We start from the raw sequence: 10,944 nt of genomic DNA on the forward strand, positions 1-10,944 counted from the left end.
CTCCACACAAGAACAAGAAGCAAACATTATCAGAAGGTATATGCACTACACTATCTTCATTTTTTTCGCACCAGACACCTCTTGCATTACAGCACTTGTATCATTTGTTTGATTTTAGTTTTATAGAATGTGAATGGAGGGCTAAAATGAGTGAATGTCCAAGTCCCACTCCATACTTTACTTCCAAGACTATGCCTGTCCTCTATCCCAAGTATTAAAATCTCTAGTCTTCTTCTTAAGGATTGTAATGTCAAGTTGCATTTTTTAGGGCAAAGTTAATGCTTAAGTATATAAATATAGGTAGGAAACACTATCATGTACTGAGGCTGACTGAAGTATTGAAAAATTGGATAGTATTACGATGGTGGTGAATGTTTGGTTATACAGCTCGTCTTTTTGTCATTTACTGTGAATTGATTTTATTAGCAGAATAAAATCCAACCATAGATCTGGTTCATAAAATAGACACTTCTTGGTTATTCTACAATTCTTGTCTACCCAAATCAGTTTAAAGCAACCCAATAAAAATGTTCAGACTGAAATTCCAGCGTAGTCACTAAAACATGGAACGACCTACAACCACCTAAAACCACCTAAAACCATCTACAACCATCTACAACCACCTACAACCACCTCAAAAAATTCAACAAGCACCTACAACCACCTCAAAAACATCTACAACCACTCGCAAACAATCTAAAACCATCTAAAACAAGGTATAACTGTCTGAAATAAGGCGAGACGACAACATGTCACGTACATGAAATACGAGAATCGAACAAAACATCCACTCCCCCTCCCCCCCAAAAAAATCTTACTCTTACTCTTACTCTCCCTGGTCCCTTGCGTCATCAACCATTAAGCTTAACACAAACCTTCCACCGCACTGTCCTCATATGTTGGGAGGGCTGGGATATGAGTTTGATTTTGTTTCCTCTCTCTCTTGTGAAACTTATCGACAATTTGATTATAATTTAAGCAACAACTGATGGTTTGTGATTTTAAATTGTTTTAAAATCATGTTTAAAATGTCACATTACCAGTGATTACATATGGTGGGAAACCTGGAATATGTCTGGAAAATTTCATTTAGAATCTTAGCGGGAGCAAAACGTGGTCATGAGTCACCATTGCATAATTGTCACCATTCGTACAACTGCGAGCGGTATGAATGCAGGCACGATGGCGTTCTTACGAAAGGAAAATCCGGAAGGTACGTACAGTTCCTTCTTATTCATACTTTCTCTAAACTGCTTGAATTCCGCCTTTTCTCTTAAAATCCGTCTAGTTGTTATCTCCGCCAGCCCGATTGAAAGCCACGACGTTATATAACACCTAATGTGACTGTTTTTTAGCCATAGTGGTACTCAGTGATTCGGATGAAAACGAAGAGAATGAAGAAAAGAAAATTCCAAATAAAGTACGAAAGGTGAGTAACAAAAGCTGTTCACGGAGACTATTAATACATAGACTGTTCACAGTCCCCAATTTTCGCGTAATATCGTCGAGATCGAGCGCTGTGCGTTACGGGCTGCCATCTAGCAGGAGTGTCAAAACTACTAATCCCCGCCGCCTCTTTGGTACATTAAAATCATTCATGGTTTTAACGGTAAGACGCACTATATCTCGACAAGTAATAGTTGACACTACAGCTGCCCCCGCTCTGTATATTGTCGTTAGTATTCTTGATCGTTGCGTAGCTTTTTGAAATATACCCATTCAAAATTAAGATTTTCTCACATATTCCATACACTTACAATAGGTGAGAGTAAAAAACAGGAAACGCGTAGTTTTATGCACTGGTTCAGTTCGATTTACGCAGCTTTGATCTGAAAGCATAATTTATTCTAAACCATAAGACAAAAATTAATTAGAAGTTTTATTTTTTCGCGATTTCTCTTTTACTTTCTACATACAATTCCTTTCATTTGCATGAGAGTAAGTCTGACAAATGAACGGATTTGATCAATTCACGTTCGCGCGTTCTAGCCTTTTTTAAAACTGTATTATTCCCGGAAGGACATCGGTGAGCAAGGAATAAGTTAGCACACAATAGCTGTGGTCACACTTCAGACTTTTTACCTGGGGAAATTGATTTTTTAAGTGCGACTGATTTTTCCCTTGGTAACTTACCTCAGGGAAATTTTATCGTCTGGGGCTTGGATATGTTTCGAGAACAATAGACTTTCCCTTGACAGCTACCCCAAAGCGATAGCTTGGGAAAAAGAAATACCTAGGTTGCTAGCCAATAGACACTCATCGGCGAAGGTCCTGATGACAGAACCGGACATAGCTCACGCGATGAAAAAAATTGGGGGGTACGGGTTGTCTACGTCTTCACCTGTTTCACCTTGAGACATTGAATTAACGTAAGAAGTAACAGCGAGATAAAAGAAAAAAATGTCTCTTTGATCGGCTAGATCCTTGCGCATCTTGCTCTCTTGAATTTATGCTCCAAAAAATTCAACTGTGCGTGAAAACCTTGGAAGCCGATAGCGGTAGTGCGACTTTCCCAGAATTTTTTACTTAGGTAAAACAAACCCCGAGATTAATTTAACTCGTAAGATTTTTGATGAATTTGCCCTAGGTAAATCGGTTTTACCTTGGTAAAAGTCCGTAGTGTGACCACATCTAATATGATTGTCGGCGAATTCTGTAATCATCCATCGCTCTGCTAGTGATAATCTAGCCGTTAATTCACTCGTCTTGCTTGTTTGGGACTGAGTGTTATTCCCCCGAAGAGAGAGAAAGAGGACGCCTTCCATTCAACAAAAATTCCGGTTTGAAATTTCGGAAGTTCCACGTGCCCGATACATTCCGGTTGAATAGACCCGACCTAGGCCACTGCGCGTTTGGTTGGTTGTTCGTTTTGTAAGCAGGATAAAAGAGAGGGGTATTGGGACAACAATTTTGCCAAATGGAAAGGGACACTTCGGTCTCACGGATCGAAATGACCAGACCGATCAAGGTGGACCACCTCCTGAGCTGATCCCGAATATTCGGTTCGGACCAAACCTTCGATGTGTAAACAAAAATTTCCGGAATTTCGGGTTCAATGGAAAGCGCCCAGAATGTCCAATCAAAGATTTGTGAACTCGTGTCTGGCAAACTCTCCAAATGTTTACATATACACATAATCGTTTACAAGAAGCATACTGCCATTAAGTTTTGAAATCAGGAGAACGCTTCGAGCAGCCAAAGATGAACACTTGACACTTGCTGATTTGTTTAACGACTGACCATTATTGCCTGTTTCTGAGAACCATCATAACTGGATTCATGGAGACTTCTTTTGAGATTTAAAACCCGAAAATGAAGGAGGCAATTTGTTTTCTTTCCGGAAGCTGCTATCGATGGATGAGGCTACTACACAGGGAACCCATGCAAACCAAAGTGGGAGAAGCGGGGTCGAAGTTAGGCGTCAATTACCAGCCGCTGTTCGGGAAAATGAGCCCACACTCATCCCCCCCCTCCCCCCGGGAGGAGGAGGATCAAAGACCAGACCCGGAGGAAACGGAGCCTATTTAAGTCTTTGACGGGCGCTTCCGAAGTTTATAACCCACTTAGATCCCCTAAAACATCATCAGACTTTTTCCATAAAGTTTGATTTTGAACTCGCCTCTTAAATGTAAACTTAAGACGGGTGGTACTGTTGGTAAGAACATTTTTGACCAAATATTCATTAAATCGGAAAAACTGACTTTCTTTTTCATAGCCTCTTATTTAGTTGTACAAAGTTACGCCCACCGAGTGAAAGCAACGTTTCCGCGACTAATATAATTATTACAGTTCCTTATATTTCATTTTATACATAGATGGAAGAAGATACAGAAAACATGCCTCTGTTAATGGATAAAGACAAGTATGTAACTGTTTGACCTTGTTGTTACAGTAAGCCAAAACCGGGTCAGTATAAAGCACGAACTTGGTATAAAACTTTGGACTGGATATAAAACTGGCACTAGGTATATGAAATGCGGGCTAAAGACTGGGTAATAAGAACCGGACTGAGTTCTTTAGGCAGAATGCCTCGACGGGGATGCTCCTCGTCTCCACTGTCGTTTCCAGAAAATAAATATGTATCTATATAAATAGGACTGTGACTATGACTGTGAAAGTGGATAATCACGAACGTGTTAGGAACGTTTGTTTTAAAAATATAATGAAACGGAACTACTCACTCCCGTTTTCTTTGGACTGTCCATTAGATATCTCCTGTAAGTAGCCTAGACGACAGGCGTTTCGTTCGGGTACGCGAATGGCGTTTCTGCTCGAGCTACCCCCTCAGCAAAAGAACGCATAGCATTGGTTATTGCTTTTTCCAATCATATCCCATGAGATTTTCTATTCATTTTGTTCATTCATTCATTCATTCATGTCTTTATTTACTGTTTCATTTCTTTATTCAATCTTTTTTAATCATCATTCGTCAGTCACTTAGTATCCATAAAACCCTCATCTATACATGAGTCTCAAAAATGGGGTCCTCGGTGTGTAATAAATTACCACTTATCAAAACTAGGTTATTCAAACAGAAACTTATTGTTTTTTTCAGAAGCTTAAAAACAACAGAAGATATGGACCATTGTACTATCCTAAACATCCTACTTGAAAACCCGGAAGAATTAGATTTGAAACACAAGCCCTCTGCTATAAGGGAGGATAAGATTTTTACTCTCGATCAGAGGGTGATACCCATAGCTTCTGCAGAAGCAGATGATAACGGAGCATACCTTTCCAAAGGAAATGCAAAGCGCTACTACCAATACAGCAGTACTTCCGGGTCTCGTACAGTCCATTTGGAAAATGGGTTGTTCTTTGCCAATAGAAAAGCAGCGAAAGGCTACAAAAAGGATTATGTTCCGCCGGAGGAGGTTTATGAACTTACAAGACATTACAAAACGAACAAAGCCAACCCGTCATTTTCAAGGACTTTTGTCACAGTTAAAGCAGTCAATGAACGAGAACCAAAGCCTTGGTATTTGGTCATGTATAAGTGGGCAGGTGGAACTAAAGAGTTTATCTTACAGCGCCATGGTAACGCCATGAAACCTACGGTATCAGCCTATTTCCGGAAAGATCCTGTAGTTTCTGAGACGATTGACGAGTATCTAGACCAAGGACTGTCTATTGATAACATATACGCTACAATGTCAAAACAAGTTTGTCAAACTGTCAGTGAAACTATCTCAGGACCAAAAATGATAGAAAACCGAAAGTTCCACAAGAAAGCATCTGAAGAAACACGGGATACTGCTGAGAAGCACAGTGAAGCGGAATCGTTGATATCGAGCCTTAAGAGCGTATCAAGCATAAATACTGTGTCCTTTACGAAAACACAATACTCATGTGTAAACATTCCTGAACATGTGCTAGAGGATGTACACAGATTCTGTGTACTTGGGAACAGTATATTGCAAGTGGACACAACCTTCGAACTAGTTGATGGTTTGTGGCTTACAGACACCACTTTCAGTCACGAGGCCCTGATAAACCACCGAAATGGAAAGCACCCTGAATTTCCGGGCCCTAGTTTCTGGCACTTTAAGAAGGACCGCGAAACCTATCGCAGGTTTGCAGGTGAATTAGCCATTGCCAAGCCAGAACTACTTAAAATCAAGAAGGTTGGTCATGACCTCGACAAGGCAATAGCCAAAGGCATGACAGATATTTTTGAGGAGGCTCAAAACGTGTGGTGCACACAACACATGAAAGAACGAGATGCCCAAAAGCTGAAAACAATGGGATGTAACGAAAGCACACAGAGGAGAATTATGGCTGACATCTACGGATGTCAACAACAGATACTACTGGAAAACGGTCTAGCCGACTCAGAAGACCCAGCTGACTATGAAGCAAAGCTAGCGAGCTTGAAGGACGTCTGGGATGGCCTGGTCCCAGGTTTTTATGAATGGTTTGACAAGCACCGCTCTGAAAAATTCAAGACTTGCCTCATTTATTCAGCTCGCCAAGAACTTCGGCTAGGCGGGCGTTTCTATACCAACGGGCTTGAATTGAAGCATAAGCTACAAAAGAAACGCTTGCGGGAGAGCGAAGTGCCAAAAGAAGTTGCCAAAAGAAGTTGCCAAAGTGACCGAAACACTGGAAGGTTGGACCAAGGAATTCTACGCAGAGGAGGAAAGGGCCCTAAGAGGTTTGGGAAAATATCGCCTTGCTCCTGGATATGAACACTTCCTGGTCGATCCCGTCGCCTGGAATAAATGGGGTCCCCAGCGACAGGCGCAGCATTTGTCTAGTTTTCGGCAATTCACACCCAAATCTTACAACACTTACAAGAAGCCGAGTGCTGCTGGTCTCAAGGCAGCTCCTTCAAAGAAAGTACGAAGATGCAATCTTCCAGAGCTGGAGCTATTTCTAACTAGAACAGATCCAGAGCCTCAAGTGGTGACTCCCTTGCGACTCTACAAAGGCGCCAATAATAATCAGTGGGAGGTAATTGTAACTCTTTTTCCCTTACTTTAACAATTTCAATTGTATGTTTATTAGTTTTAATTTTGGTTTTCGGTCCCTTTTTTAATTATCTAGCCATTCTATTTCAGGTAGTTTATTTGTGTGTATATTTGTGCTTTTTTTTCGTTTGTTGATTTGTTATTTTCGTCATCGTAATATTGGTCGTGTTGTGTTTCTCGCCAATTTTTTGGTAACACTGCAGCATAATATGAAATGGATACCTAGACGGCCCGTCATTATGGGAATCACGAGTAGGATGAAACAGGCCCTTGTCGTGAAAACCAATAGGTCCTTTTATGGAATAATGTAATTGACGGAAACCTTTTTTCTTGTAGGTTACAAAAAGCTCGTCGCAAGGTCCTGCGCTGGGTTTCTTGGACCCGGAAAGAATTACTGGAAAACAATACCAGTTGGTGAGCAGGGACGACCACAAACTTTGCCCCAAGACTGTACAACGATGCGAACAATGTAGGACAGCGTTTAATTTGACAGACAAGGTGATAGTGAAAAGTGTAGGAATTAGAGAACGTACTGAAAAGACAGGCAAAGTAGTCAAATACTCGGGTAATGTTTACTTCCATTACCTCAAACAATGTCTCAAGGAGTACGATCAAAACTTTTCTTTTTCTGCTATTACTGTGCCTGCCCGTACCCTTCCATTTCTTCCTGAAGGAGGGCAGGCGGTACTGGAAGCCAAAGGGCTCATTATAGAGAAGTAGGGCAGAAATCACCGACAGCCAGCGGTCAAATTTGCGGGCTCATGCCTGTTTTACATTTCTTTCAAAATATTGGCACAGAAATGTCAAAATTGTTGTTAAAAGTAAAGAATCAAGCTTTAAAGTATATTTTACATCTTTAAAGGCAATGTAAAAGCACCAAAAGCTTTCTTTCGTTAAAAAAAGAGTTGCGCATACCCATACGTTCTAGTCACGCTTGCTGTCACGGGTTGTCACGGACATCACACCATAGCCAGATAAAAAATACAATCGGAGGCTGCTATCTATGCAAAACAGCGGTTTTCCCACGTATAATGATATATTTCATGTAAGCTTTTCCGACTTTGATGTTCAAAAACGGCGGAATCTTGTTTTGTGCTGCAGAAGCGACAAAACTGTTCATGTCTTCGGCAATTTCGGGCGCCATTGGCTCGTAATTTCATCTGTATCTTTAACTTCTTGAGGAAATTTTTGGATGCAACATTCTGCCGTAGAAATCGTTTAAAATGAAAGATAATAGGCCCAAGTTTGTACCGCGACTTTCGCAGGTTTTCGGCCGCACCTTTCTCGTCTTTAATATTGGTAATTTTAGCTGATATACAGTGTTTGTATGGCGAGATACATGGCGCTGGCGTAATTTGCCGAGGAAACGAGAGTAAGGACCTCAAAACTACGCACAAAGTAGCCTCATTCTGCCACAATAACATAGCGACGTTCGCTGGTGTGAAAATCCTTTTCAGTTCATTGTAATTATTAAGAATTTCTCTCTCGCCATACAAATCCTTATTAGAGTCAGACATTTGTAAAGGTCATTAGGATCCGTAATGCGCATGCTTAGCGGCCATGCTGTCCTCAATTTCTGCCCATAATAATAATAATAATGTTTATTACTTATATTGCGCAGTCTAACATGCAAAAAAGATATGATCGAATGCGCATTACATTAATAGTGTCCCAAGGAGAGCGAGGAATTCACGGCCTTAGTGATGATAGGGAGAAGCGTATCGGACATGCCGACTACTAAATTGGTCGGCATAGGATCAAGTTGTAGATCAAGTTTCAAACACTTTTAGTAAATACTGGGTTAATACTGGGTTTATGAAAATGCATTAGATTTCCATTCTTGATTCGAAAATTACATGGGTATTACAATTAAAAAATTAGGAATTATAGCAACTAAGAATTATAGCAACTTGAATGAAAGTTGACAAAGGTTTAAGAAAACACATTTAGTCATACATGTATTTAGAAATATATGTCGGTTACAGTTCAAAAAGAAAGAAATTGGAACTTGAATCTAGGTTGCAAAGACTGAATTTTAACATTTGTGCTGAAGTCGAGCTAGCTTAGAACGGAATTAGCACGACATTTGAAACAGGCCTTATTTAAGATGGATGTGTATGTCGAGGTAGCGGATTTCATACACTTAGCACTGCAGCGTAAAGCAGATATTGCAATGTACTTTTGACATCGCAATTAAAAGGTTTATGGATATAACTCTACTGACTTTCAAGGCCAGGTTGATCGAAGCACGGTTAAGGTAACCCAGGGTTAGTGCAAATTAAATTGAAATCGTATATGAGAGCCTTAAAAGCACTTTCAGTATAATTCGTTTTTTAATACAATTTGACTGCATGCTCTGAAAAAAAAAAATAAAGAAAATTATCAGAGAAAATGCTTTTTAACAAGAGGAAAAGAAACCCCAGTCAAAATATAACCCTGCCTTCGCGCTAATCGGCGGAAAGCGGGGCCCGGCATATGTAACATCAGCATCATCTTTTAACAAATAAAATTTGATTTACATTGATGAACTTAGCGTCTTTTCTGCATTACAAATACCCTTTTCTTCAAGAATGCCTGCCGACCAACTTTCCCTGATCGCTTTCCAGACGTTTCAACTAGACGAATCTTTTTCTGGATTCGTCAGAGTTTCCATATTCGCTATTCGCAGGAGTGGGGAATTCGAAAAGACAGTGCGGTTACACTACACATATAGAATTCAAGATGACTATTATGACTGTATATAAAGTTTTAAACTTTAGGTTTGGGATTCAAAGTTTCCGGAAACACAAGCAAACCATGGTACATCGTTTTAACCAGTCTCTTCTACTTTCCAATCTTAGCCTCCAACCCCGGCCCACACTTTTCTCTACTAGCCTTTTTTTTTTTTTAGTCCTAGCCTCCCCCCCCCCCCTCCCCATTGTTTAGGGTGAACCAAGATGTAGTCTCTCGCAGAATCCACGTGTCTCATTTGTAGAGCCTGATTTTATACAACTATTAACCCGTTTACAGTTGCACGAATTAGAAAACATTATATAGTGATATTTGATGATTCTTTTCAGCAAAATGAATCAAAACGTTCTTACCAGTGACGGCCCTTGGCGGGGAGGGCAGACCCGAATATGTGATCCAAATTTTTCGTTCCGTTTTAGCTCGTAAAGCACCAGCTACTCTAGACTGTGCCAGGCTCCAAGATAGTATGGTGGGGACGTATTTACAACGAGCAAAGCGAAAACAAGAAGCGGGCATATCCCATCACTCCCAAGAAGAGTTGGCTTCCAAAACATAATAAAGGTATATAAAAATCCAGGTAAATTACTTTAAATACAATCATTCACTTTTAAAATTTTTCAAATCATTTTTATTAATTTCGGCTCGTCTTACCCTGTTTTCTTCTGAATCAATTGCATTATAGATTTTATTTCAATAACATTTTTAACAATGATTACACCTACTAGTCTCCGTTTCCTTTGTCGTGACGCCGGGGAGTTTAGCCTTGCGTGATGAAACAGGAAACGGGTGTGAAAGACATTAGGGTTAATCTAAAGGAGTCACCGGGAATGTACAAACATATTTGGTGGATGATAAACAGATGCTAAGAAAATTAACTTGTCCTTAGGAATGTAATCCGCCACCTCAGAACAAAACAGCAGTGAGGCACACTCCGAGAGAGAGAGAAAAACCCTACCTTGTGCTATTATGTAAACAAATGAAACGTGAACCAAAACGTCTCACTGGTACCCAGGGTAGAAAAAGCTAAATCAAGTAAGTCTTTCGACTACGAGTTTTTTATTTTATTTTATTATTTTTTGTGACTTGATAGTTCATTTTGTAAAGTTCTTTAATTATTCTTCTATTGTACTTAGCATGATCTCGTATTTCATTTCGTGACTTAAGCCAATGGTTACAAGGGACCAGGGAGAGTAAGATATTTTTGGGGGGGGGGAGTGGATGTTTTGTTCGATTCTCGTATTTCATGTACGTGACATGTCGTCTCGCCTTATTTCAGACATTTATACCTTGTTTTAGATGGTTTTAGATTGTTTGCGAGTGGTTGTAGATGTTTTTGAGGTGGTTGTTGAATTTTTTTGAGGTGGTTGTAGGTTGTTGTAGATGGTTTTAGGTGGTTTTAGGTGGTTTTAGGTGGTTGTAGGTGGTTGTAGGTCGTTCCATGTTTTAGTGACTACGGAAATTCCAGAGGTGTGAGAAAAATTTATAATTGGTTTCATCCCTGGGGGAGACCTTAGCTGTATTATCTTTGGCCTTATATTGCATTTTGTTGCATTAAAATTTATCCTTATTGATATCCTTTATATAAAAGTCCTGTCTAGAGACCACTGTAGTAATGAGGGTAATATGTAAAAAGGTGAAGGGATAGATAATAACATTCTTTAACCCTTAGGTGCCTCAACAAGAAAACGGGTATGATTACGGAGTATTTGTTATGCTGTTCTTCGAACAATTCTCAGGGCGAAAG

The 10,944-nt window shown here is 40.0% G+C and overlaps 1 long non-coding RNA gene and 1 pseudogene across 1 annotated transcript; one reads left to right on the plus strand and one right to left on the minus strand.

Annotated features, from left to right (window-relative positions):
• Window positions 1-544: 544 nt before the first annotated feature.
• On the plus strand, window positions 545-7,524 carry LOC148723353 (uncharacterized; annotated as a pseudogene).
• Window positions 7,525-8,401: 877 nt separating this feature from the next.
• LOC148723354 (uncharacterized) lies at window positions 8,402-10,394 on the minus strand. Its single transcript, XR_015991595.1, has 2 exons — window positions 9,554-10,394; window positions 8,402-8,826 (listed from the first exon to the last, which is right to left on the minus strand). It is a non-coding gene; the product is annotated as an uncharacterized LOC148723354 (long non-coding RNA).
• Between the last annotated feature and the right edge of the window lie 550 nt (window positions 10,395-10,944).

The sequence above is a fragment of the Stylophora pistillata genome, chromosome 9 (assembly GCF_964205215.1).
Source record: "Stylophora pistillata chromosome 9, jaStyPist1.2, whole genome shotgun sequence".
NCBI classification, from domain to species: Eukaryota; Metazoa; Cnidaria; class Anthozoa; order Scleractinia; family Pocilloporidae; genus Stylophora; species Stylophora pistillata.